This window comes from Numida meleagris, chromosome 2 (genome assembly GCF_002078875.1).
Source record: "Numida meleagris isolate 19003 breed g44 Domestic line chromosome 2, NumMel1.0, whole genome shotgun sequence".
Classification (NCBI taxonomy): Eukaryota; Metazoa; Chordata; class Aves; order Galliformes; family Numididae; genus Numida; species Numida meleagris.
Genome location: NC_034410.1, coordinates 94,348,030 through 94,360,316, shown reverse-complemented (window position 1 = coordinate 94,360,316; position 12,287 = coordinate 94,348,030). Strand labels below are relative to the sequence as shown.

At 36.2% G+C, this 12,287-nt stretch overlaps 1 long non-coding RNA gene across 1 annotated transcript; it reads left to right on the top strand.

Annotated features, from left to right (window-relative positions):
* Positions 291–4,916, top strand: LOC110393091. Its single transcript, XR_002434786.1, has 4 exons — positions 291–331; positions 2,374–2,468; positions 3,328–3,417; positions 4,639–4,916. It is a non-coding gene; the product is annotated as an uncharacterized LOC110393091 (long non-coding RNA).

The window sequence follows — 12,287 nt, the reverse complement described above, 5'->3', positions numbered from 1 at the left end:
CTTGATAGATCCCCATTTCTCTTATCCGCATCTTCTTCAACAAGGGGAATAAGAAAGACCCAGGAAACTACAGGCCAGTCAGTCTCACCTCTTGTCCTTGAGAAGGTCATGGAACAATTTATTCTGGATGTAATCTCCAGGAAAGTGGAAGAAAAGAAGGTAATCAGGAGTAGTAGTCATCATAGATGCACCAAGGGGAAATCATGCTTGACCAATCTGGTAGCCCTATATGATGTCATAACTGGCTGGGTAGATGAGACAACAGCAGTGGATGTTGTGTACCTTGATTTCAGCAAGGTGTTTGATACTGTCTCCCACAACATCCTTGAAGGTAAGCTTAGGAAGTGTGTGTTACATGAGCAGATGGATTGTGAGGAGGCTAAACAATTGGCTGACTGGCAAAACTCAGAGCATTGTGACCATTGGCACAGAGTCTAGTTGAAGGACTGTTATTAGCAGTATTCCCCAGGGATGGATAAAAGGTCCAGTCTTGGATGAAAGAATAAACTATGCTCTCAGCAAATTTACTGTTGATTCAAACCTGGGAGGAGTGGCTGACACACTAGAAGGCTGTGCTGCCATTCAACAAGACTTGGACAGCCTGGAGAGTTGGACAGAGAGGAACATGATGAGGTTCTACAAGAGCAAGTATATTCTTCCACCTGGGGAAGAATAACAGAATGCATCATTAGAGTTTAAGGGCTGGCCTACTTGAGAGGAGCGCTGCAGAGAAGGACCTGTGTGTCCCGATGGACAGTGGATGGGCTATGAGCCAGCAGTGTGCCCTTGTGGCCAAGAAGGCCAGTGATATCCTTGGCATACATTAAAAAGAACTTGGCCAGCAGATAGAAGGAGGTGATCCTCCCCCTCTCACCCCTTGGTGAGACCACATCTGGAATCCAGTGTCCAGTTCTGGGCTCCCCAGTTAAAGTAAGACAGGGAACTTCTAGAGAGAGTCCAGCAGAGAGCCACAGAAATCGTGAGTGGCCTGAAGCATCTCCTGTACAAGGAAATGCTGAAAGACCTGGGAGAGTTCACCGAATCATAAAATGGCATAGATTGAAGGAGACCTTAAACATTATTTAGTTCCAATCCCCCTGCCATGGGCAGGGTTGCCACTCACTAGATCAGGCTGCCCAGGATCCTATCCAATCAGGCCTTGAACACTTCCACCCAAGGTATAGGGCATCCACAGCCTCTTTGGCAACCTGTTCCAATGTCGCACCACTCTCTTAGTAAAAAATCTTTTCATAACAGCAAACTTGCTGAGGGTGTAGTTCAGCCTCGAGAAGAGGAGACTAAGAGAGGATCTTAGCACTGTTTATAAATATCTAAACCGTGGGAGTCAAATGGATGTAACCAGGCTATTTTCAGGGGTGTCTAGTTTCAGAAGAAGGGGCAATGGGCATGAAGTGGAGAATAGGAAGTTCTATCTGAACATTATGAAAACACCTTTATCTTGGGAGTAACTGAACTCTGGAAGAGGATGTCCAGAGAAGTTGTGGAGTCTCCTTCTCTGGAGGTGTTTAAGACCCACCTGGACACTTTTCTGTGCAACATACTGTAGGGAACCTGCCTCAGCAGGGAGCTGGACTTGATCTCCAGAAGTCCCTTCCAACTGCTTCTGTGATTGTGTGATTCTTTCCTGTAAGCAACAAAACAACCTAGTCAAATATCATGTTGCTGCATGTTTATTATTACGTACTAGTTTTAGAAGTTAGTTTTTTTATAGCTTTTCTAAATACTCATTTTCCATGAATGAAAACAACATTTGCTTGTGATAATCCTGACATCCTCAGCACTTAGTCTATGCAAGTGATAGATGATGCAGTGAATGAATCTGAATTGCAATGTTCTCCTTAACTGTTTTGCTAAGTTAAAGAAGAGAACACAACACACATTTGCATTAAGCATAGTCTCTTTCTGGTGAAGAAATGAGCATTTGGAATTTGAAAACTGTCAAAAGAATATTTTGTTGAAAGGAAAGCCTTTTGATTTTGGCATGTTTCACTAATGGTTTTTACTGACAAAGTTTCTTTCTGAACATCCATTTTCTACTTTTGAATATCTTGTCACTTAGGCTTTAAATCTTCTGTGTTGTCCTTTTCCCTGAAGTTGGAAATTTCAGCTACTGTTGGCTCTGCTGTTAAATTTTACAGCTCAGTGATAATAAAATATCAAAGAAGCTATTTCATGGCCTTTTAGCAATGTAGATGGATGGATTCAGATCAGAGGAATGTATTTGACCATAGAACTCATCTAACATATGCTGTTATTTAATTGATGACAGATCTATTAGCTGAAAAAATACAGAACTGGAAATTGGTTTTATAATTTAATCCCAGTTATGTGACTTTTTTTTCCCTTTCACAGAAACATTTAAAAGATGCTGACTCTTAAACCACTGATGGCCATGCTTAATAAGAAATACTTCAATAGCAGATGGTGGGATGAACAACAAGTATAAAGTATGAATAATTTGCTAATCCCCTGGAGACAGTATATTACCTTAAACATTCCTAGCCTTGATTTGTTATAATATGTATTATAAGGCTTTATTTGCATCCTCCTTTTAAAACAAACATACTTCAGATTTTCATTTTCACAGCACAGTTGTATCTTTTGGGCATTCTGAAACTGTGAATAAGTAATACTGACTCCATTTCTAGGCAACAAGGCCACAGTTTAATTTATATTCCATTTAAGTCTATTTTTTTTTCTCTGTGATAACTTTTATATATCAGTGTGCTGAATTATAGAAAGGAGCTAGGAAAGATATTGTAATAATTGTACTTGTACCAATTAAGTTGTTGCCTTTCTCATACTTAAACATTGGTTTTGTGAATCAGCGCACGAACGTTACTCTAGAAATAAATATTACTACTCTGATCATTTGATTAAAATTACAGAATCAAGGCTCACATTTGTAACATTAGATCTAGGATTCAAATTCCTTAGTGTATATTTCCCGAAAAGATTGTAATCATGCTTAGAAGAAACAGTCTTTTGGTAAAAATCTTACGAGAAGGGTCTTGAAATTAACATTCACACTTAGCTATACAAAATGTATGCAGGGGAATTTTAAAGAGGAAATTAAGAATTCATTTACTTTATGTGTTACCTTTGAAGTATTATGACACCAACACAGATAAATATTCTAGTTTCAGAGAACATTTTTATATTCTGCATAGCAATAAATAATATCATAAATAAAACAATCTGGAATTGTCCTATCTCTGACATCTTCATAAAGACATGCTTGCCAATAATACTTGTTTTTTTCTCCTAGTGTCTTGTAACAAAATATTATATATTGATTTCTTTTAGAACAATGACTAATAATTTAACCTTTGAGGAACTGACAACTTCCAAATGAAAACACATTTCACTGCAGAAGTACACAGGTCATCACAGCAGGTAAAATGTAATTTAAAGTACACTATTTGTAAGGTAACATTCCTCATGTGAGTGAACAAAAATGCCACAGGCACATGACATAATTTTCTTTTAGGTTCATCCAGTGAAGTTAAGCTGACCTCTTTATTTTGTGTTAAGGGACAATGTTTTGTGGAGTTGCAAAATTCTTTGGTAAAACAGGAATGAAGGGTTAAAAGTGTAATGCTGATAAAGGCCAGTACCACTCTAGGCTTCACAAAAAATAACTGATGATACCTTGACTTTTAAAATTTTCCTGTCTAATGCAAGATTGCTTGGATATTAAGCAGGTTCCTTCACATCACAATTGATATATGTGAAACCTAGTAGAAACAGAGTATGTTATAAACAATTGCTAGATGTGTGATAAAAAGGGAGTGTAAGCAAGAAAAGTAAAGTTTTTATGGCCTTCTTGTGTCCTTGCAGTTCAGCAAAAAATATTCCACAGTTTGAGAGGTCATCCTATAACATAGATTAAAATGAACAAAGAATTAGAAATATGAGTAGTTTTTAAGTATCTTGGCCATTAAAATCCAGAATCCACAAAGAATCTTTATGTCTGGATCCTGTGCCATTTTAACAATGGAAAATTGAATTTACTCTGTAAGATATTTTCTTTACTTCCAGTGATGGTAGTCTCAGCATGAGTGAGAAACAATTTATTACTCAATGCTGCTATGGGCAGAAAGGATCTCTTCATATATATATGGAACTAAGATTTCACCATTAGTCTAAATATCTAAGGACCTCAGGAAAGCCTCAATATTAACATGATTTAAAAGGTAAAAAAAAAACTCCACACAGACTCCTTTTTTCTGGTGGGGTGATCAGATTTCCAGTTAATCCTTTTGCATCCTTAAGCTGACAGTCTCACTGTTCTACAAGAACAAGAGGCAGGATTGCACCAGGTTATCAGCATCCTAGGTATCTCCCTGTGAGAGGTATGATGCAAGGATTTCTTCCTCTCTGTCTTGGCTCTGGCTTGGGGTAACTTTTTCTTTTTCTTTTTCTTTTTCTTTTTCTTTTTCTTTTTCTTTTTCTTTTTCTTTTTCTTTTTCTTTTTCGTTTTCGTTTTCGTTTTCTTTTTCTTTTTTTTCTTTTTCTTTTTCTTTTTCTTTTTCTTTTTCTTTTTCTTTTTTTTTCTTTTTTTTCTTTTTCTTTTCTTTTTCTTTTTCTTTCTTTTTCTTTTTCTTTCCCATTCAGCTTCCTTCTCAGACAATGGAGCAGCTGTTTGACACACTCTGACTGCTCACCTTGGCCAGAATTGGGAATCACAATCCAAGCTGAAACAGGAGAATGCTCCTCTCAGCAGCTGTTAGCACTTGCAAAACAAACTGAAACTGGATCAGTCTTGGGCAAGGCCAAGGAAGTCCAGAGATCTGCACTACTAAATCAACACAGAGCCCATGGCATTTGGCATTTGGCTAGTGATGACAAAATCATATCCTGTGGATCACACGAGGCGCTTTGTAATTAATATACTGTGGATTAATTTTTGTCGAGAGTTTGCCTGTCATATCCTCCTGTAGAACAAAGTTTGCATCTTAAAAGGGAAACCTTCCATAACATGTAGGAGATTTCTTGTTTCCTTGTATTTTTCTTCCATAAGAAATTTCTTGTTTTCTGACTCATATTTTGGAAAATTGCAAAATGAGTTTCTTTTTTATCGTTGTTTTTTTTTTTTTAATGCCATTTTGTAGTTTAGACCAAAGGAAACTAAAGTCAAGCAACTGAGTTTCTCTGTCTACCACTTAATTTTTTTGTATTTCTTATTCTTGTCAAGTTTGAAAAGCAGATAGAATAGGAGTCAGCTTCTGAAAAGCAGATAGAATAGGAATCAGCTTCTCAACTAAATAAGGCGATTGGAGGTTTGGGGGCTTTCAGAAATGAAAAGAATATCTAACCAAGTTAGTCTGTAGTTTCAGAAATAGTAGTCAGGAAAAAATCTTTGCTTTGTAATTGCTACTAAATGAATTTTTAAAACTGTTGTAAGCACATTACCTTTTGTGTCAGCTGAAATCTGTGCATATGCCAAAGGTTCACTGTTGCTGCTTCACTGAAAGCAGAATCCTGTGGATCCCAATTACAGGCTTTTTCCGTAGGCTAACATCACAGAAACTGAAAATTGGGAGTCACCTACTTTATCTCTGCTTTGAATCTTGTCTTTGAACTGCAGCAATAAAGGCTATTTTCTGTCAGTATTTCTTAACAAGTGTCTGCAGAGTGTAGGAAATATTTGAAGACAAGTCAGTTTCCTGTAGAGTTAAACAGAATAATTCAGCTGCAGAGGCTATATTGTGAATATAGATATACACATTTTTTCCTTGGTTCAGCTTGGTGAGAAGTAACTGAAACTCAAAGCTTGGTAACCTCATACTGGCTTGACAAGTACACCAGGTTTCCTACTGTTGCTCAAATTAATTAAAAGACTTAAAAAAAGAGAAAAAATGTGTTGAAGACAGCAAAATATTAAGCCTTGGTGGATCTTCATCATCAAAGCCACTCGGGTCCTTGCCAGCATCTGAAAGGCTAATAATCTTTCCCACAAATGCATTCAAGCTACAGTAATTTAGTACTGCTATGCATCTGTAACTTTTAATTATCTGTCTAATCAGGCTGTGAATAAACTAAAGTAGGTTAATTTAAAAAATCCTACTTGTAGCAAGTGTTTTGATTAGCTGTGAAACAGAATCAGTACCAGTGAGGTCATGGAGATGAGAAAAGACAAATATAATATCTGGAATTTGTGATATTATTTTGGATATATCACAACATTACTTTGCATAAATCAGCAAACTGATTACTACTGTTTGCAATTAATGTGTTAAGTGGTCACAAAAAAAAACAAAAAAAAACAACCAAATGACTAGTGAAAGTCTGGACATGAGTGAAAAATATTTATAGTTATGTATCTTCCACTGTCTCACTTTCCAAAAGGTTCCCCTGCACGATAGTCTGCTAGGTCAATCTGTGTTGCATATCTATGTGAACCAGCACTGAATTTCCCTAATCCAGTTTATAGCCTGGAGAAGTCTGTTATTGCACAGCATCTTTTGACTACTTGAAGACTGTTCGTTTGCATGTCATTAAAGTGTAATAATAGTCTGGTGTCTGTAATGTGTATTGTTAATCTTGATGTTCATTATCTCCATTGTGTGCCTTCAGGGACTGCTATTTACATGGCTACGGAAATGCTAATTAATTTCTATATTCAAAGTGTCAGCAACTAGCCTCTCATTTCCACAAAAAATATGTACCATTTACATTGTCTTGCAAGAAAATTTAGGGGAAAAGAAGTTTTCTGAACTGCAGGGTGGAGAGGAATATTGAAGTTTAAATCACTCTGCACTACACTTAAATCTGCACTATGCTGAGCATTCATTCAGTACAGTACGTAATGCAGTGGAGCTCTGTTTTTGGATTGAAGACCATCGTTGTGCTTTCCAGTCACTTTTCAGGCTGCAGGAATTGAATGTGCTTTACTGAATATATCTGTGTGACTGTAAATTTACGAATATAAGAAAATGGCCAGGAATGTATATCAACTAAATGCTTTCTTCTGGTCTCAGAGACTGTTCTCATATTTTTTTCAGCTACCACTGGGTATATCAGATAATGATGAAAATCTGCTTTGGGCTTGAGATAAATAATCCACTCAAAGTATTGGTGTGTGCAAGTATTCAGGGAATAGGGATTTGTAGTTTTGTGATATATATATATATATATGAATTGCCTCACTGGGCCATTATGCAAAATAATTAATGCTCTTTTTAACCTTGAAAGGGATGGGAATTTGTTATTTCTCACATCACTACAGTTACGTCTTACAGCAATTCCAAGAGAAAAGTTAAAGTTGGCAACCAAGGAAACATACAGACATTTAAAACTTTATAATGAAAGAAGAAAACAGTCTTTAAAATAATGGAACAATCTCCCTTGATATTGTTCAGATTTGCAGAGAGGATTATCAGAAACCTTAAAAACAGAGCCTTCACAGATTTTGCAAGGTAATCATTTAAAATCTGAGAATCTCCAAACTGCTGTGTTTTGTTACTTGTACAAAATGTGCAGGAACAACATATAGTAATTTTCTAGCTTTACTAAAACATTTTTGTGATCAGAAAATTTGATAAGTGTATTTTTTACTCTACAAGATGTAACAATGTACATGAGTTTCTGTTATAAAAATGAGAAGCACGTGAACATGTAAGTAAAAATTAAAGCTTCCAACATACATTTTATCATTGATCAAACACAAAATTTATGAGCTATATTCCAAGTTAGTGTAAAATAAGACAGCTCAGATTGGTTTAAATTGTGTCACCAGAAGAATTGGCTCCAATTGTCCAGAAGGCCAGTTTGTTCCTTACGAAAATGAACTGCGTTGAGGCGATGGGATGTCAGACAAGGTAAATTACAATTTACTGTCTTCTAAAATGCTCCATTCTTTTGAATATATAAGTAGATGTGATGAAAAGGAATCTAATAACTAATTTTTCCTAGCTCACAGAAGTGCTCAGTAATAGAAAGGGGTTGATGGAAGCCAAATATCATACTTTTCTGGAGTATCAATTCTTGTAGCACAAAACAGACTGGGGAGGTTATTTAGTGCATAAAACATGAAACAGTTTTTGGGAACAAACTCTGGTGCTACTTTGCAAGCATTTTAAGTGTGACTGTAAAACAGTTGCATAAACAGGCCCATAATTCATACGTGCATGTTTTTCAAATGCATAGAAGTACAGGTGGACACTCAGCTGATACTACTTTTCACTAAAGGACTTTGTGAATAATAAGAAAAAATTCTATCATTATCTGTAGAAAGCAGATATAAAACAAAATATGTCCTATACGACTGTATAACAAAACGTAATCTAGTATGTAGCTTGGCAATAAGATGCAGCTTTTCTCCAAATACTGTTAGTTTTGAGATATTCTAAAAGTATGGAATTACATGCTTTGCTGTGACCTTATCTGTGCAGGGAAAAATATATGTGTGATGTTGTGAAAAATCACAAAGAGCTACACCATGTTATACAACAGATACAGACCAGATTTCAGTTCTTTTCACATAGAAGGTGTCTAATACATTAATTAAGAAAAAAAAAAAGAGGGGAAGAAAGAGAGAATTAACTATTAATTATATAGTGTAAATCTGATTAGCATGCAGTGTAAGTACTATCTCTACATCATATATGCAACATTGGTCTTCTGAAAGATTATGATTTCTGCATTTTTACTTAGCCTCATTTTCTATTGTGTTGGTCCATGGTGGAAAGGTTTTACAATGGAATAGATTAAGCTAACAGAGAGACTCTTTGTAAAGAAGTTTTGTGGAATAAAACCTTTACTGAATATTATCTACAGCTAGATCTACTGTTTGCCTGAAGAGATGCAGTAACAGTGATTTGTGAAGAGAGATTTTCCACAGATAAGTTTTGAGATAGCTTATGATCATTAGGCATACTAAGTTAGTGTGTTGTACATTTGAGTGCTTTTCTTATCTTTGCAAGGTGATGGTGTTATGACAAACTGATACATCAGGAAAATTAAATTTCAAATACTCATGTAATCCTCCAGCGCTCATGTGGCTTCGGAAGCTAAGGTTGGCTGAAAATCATCTTAAGTGGTGGCTTTTAAAAGGATGTGTATACAAGGAGTATAAAGATACAATTTTAGTAAGATTAACTGTCTGGACAGTATGATTTAAAGCTTCTGCTTTACATGAATTCTTTCCTCTTACAAACTGCAGTAAATTCTCTGACATTAAACTGTCATAAAAAAGAATTTAAACATTTTTTATTGAATCATACGGACACATTTCCTTTAAAATTTCAGATTTCTTTTTTAAAAAGAATTGAGTGTTCTAGGGAAAATGCAAAACATTGAGCTTATTGCCACGAGGGAGCCTGTAGCAGTTGTTTTCATCCTGTCTTTTAATGTTCGAGATTAGAATGTAACAGGAAGCCCTGAGTGCTTGCTTCACTACAGTTGAATGGATCTAAATCACATTCAGCAGTTGTTGTCACACATGCAGAACTATAGATTGAATATAAAAGGCAATGAATGGTTTGATGGGGCTATGGTAGACTTGGGAGCCTGCCTGCAGTTGACTGAGTCATAGCCTTTGTAGTAGCAGAACTCAAAATAAGGTGGTTGGGTTTCAGAAGGAGGTTTGCTATGATACCTGAGATGAGTAGACAGACTCAGTCCTGATTACCAATACAGTACCTAAGAATATAAGGCATAAACATTGCTCTGCCTAGCCGTGAATTCTGCCTTGGACACTTGCAATAGAAAACACAATTTAGAGAGGTTGTGCAAGACTGCTCTTTTTCTGTGGCCCCTTAGCATCCAGAAATGTTTTGTGGATAGTATTCCAGTATTTGTTTACAATTTGTCTGCAAATTTCTCTTTTTGAACCTGAAGATACTGTGTACCTCTACAGCCTCCTACAGAAGCAAGCTCCAGAAAATCATTACCCATTACATAAAGAACTAATTTCTTTTATCAATTTTATAATACTCTCTGATTAGCCTTATAAAGTGTCTCCTAGTTTTTGTGCTCTAGGATTTGTATACCAACAGTCCTGCATCTTATTTACTCTAATAATGGTTTTGAGCACTTCAGAAGACCATGCCCCCTCAGTCCTCTCCTCTTTGAACTGCAGCCTCCCTTCATACAGCAGCTGCTCCATCCTTGTTGAGTTGCCCTTCTCTGTACCTCTCCTATTACCACTGCAGGATGAGGTCACCCTGAAGGAGGTTGTCATCCTTCCCAAGATATGCTCTTGAAAGGGCCATAACTCTGTTCGTGTGTATTGCTTTTAGTTAATTGGCTTTCTTGAGTCAGATATTTATGATATACACTCATAGGTCTCTTCCTATCATAGATGATGTTATTTTAATCTTTAATATCTTTTTGCAGTAAAGCAGTACCAACATTCCCATTTAGAAGATAGAACACTGAGGCACAGAGAGTTTGGGAGCATCTGGCAGTAATTAATCGAATGTAAGTCTCTTAAGCTGATGCCATCATCATGGAAGCATATTCCTGCAGCCAATTAAATATGACTTTTTTATTATTAGCAGAAAGATACAGGCCTATTAACCTGGCATCATAAGATTTCAGGAGATTTCTGAACTTGCTTTGTCTAAGCTGATTTTCACTTGTTTTGAGAATTGTCCAGTCACTGAGAGGATTACTTTTCACCTGTTTGATTTAACATCTCTAAATAACTTAAATGGTAATGGCTTGGTTGTCTAGGTAGTTACTGTATGACAGAAGTACTCTTTAGGAGATACGGGACCTGAAGAGGCAGCCGCGTAATTAAAAAAGTCTATCTGGGAACCACTGAGAAGAAAGCAGACTGTATTAAGAAAAAAGAGTAAAAATAGCTCCACGCAGACTCGGTGCTGAGAAAGATGGTATTAACAGAGTATCATGTTCCTCTTAGCAAAGATGTTAGTTGGAACTCTCCTTCCTTTCTTTCTGAGGAAGACTGAACTGTCAGCCTTGCACCGGGGATAGTGAAAATGTGGGTAAACACCAGGCAGAAAAGTGGGAGGGGCTAGGAATTTTCTGCGTAGGAATGCAACTGTGTTAATTATAAGACTTTTCCATATTAATTAGATAATGCAGACTTTTATACTATTAATACATTAATTGGACTAATAAAAATAATTAGCTCTATTAGATGCATGGGTTCACCAACAGTAAGATTTGGCTTGTAAAACATTGCTTTCTTCCTTTACATTCCAGCTTCAAAGAATATTTAGTTTTAATTAGCCTTAATTATTAACTTTGGCTAGAATCATATACATAAAAAAATATGTGAGTCTACCTTGATCACAAAATATAAACTAATCTGTCTGTAATTAACATATGACTTTGAGTCATACATAACTTGTATGGCTAGCTCTAGCCTTCTGTAAGCAGTTCTTATGAAGAGCAGCTGATGGAACTGGCGTTGTTTAGTCTGGAGAAGAGGAGGCTCAGGGAGACCTTATCACTCTATACAACTACCTGAAAGCAGGTTGTGGTGAGCTAGGGGTTGGCCTCTTCTTTTGCATAACTAGTGACAGAAGTACAGGGAATGGCCTCAAGTTTCACCAGGGGAGATTCAAGTTGGATGTTAGGAAAAATTTCTTCTCCAAAAGAGCGGTCAGGCACTGGAACAGGCTGCCCAGAGAGGTGGTGGAGTTACCATCCCTGGAGGTGTTCTAGAAATGTTTAGATGTTGTACTGAGGGACATGGTTTAGTGGGGGAATATTGGTAGTAGGTGAACGATGATCACTGGATGATCTTGTAGATATTTTCCAACCTTGGTGATTCTATGATTCTATGATTTACTGTAGTTTTGGATTAATTTTACAAAGACAATGTTTTGGAAATTGAATGTTTTCTGAAAATCAATTGAATAATGTATAAATTCAGTTAATATGATTGTCCTGCTAAATAAAGGGCTCAAACTTGTAACTAATTAAATCATATGGCTTACATTTTCACATTTTTAAAAGCTCTTTCCAAGATGAAATTCTATGAAGCTATCAATTCTTCAGCTATATTGTAATGCCAGCTCAGTGATGAGTTAAATTAACAAATTGACAGTTATATTAACAAATTGTCTCCTGAAACAGCAGAGCTGATGTATTTCAAGCTTTCTAATTTACAGATTCTTCCTGTACTTATTTGACAAGATCAATATATGCCCAAATTCAGCGGTCAAAGATTAAGGGAAAAAAAAGGTATTACATTAACTTTCACTTTATCTTATTTATGATGGGATAAACTTGATATTTTAGTATTCCTTTGCTATGCATTGGAATTACTAGGGAGTATTCATAGGAAA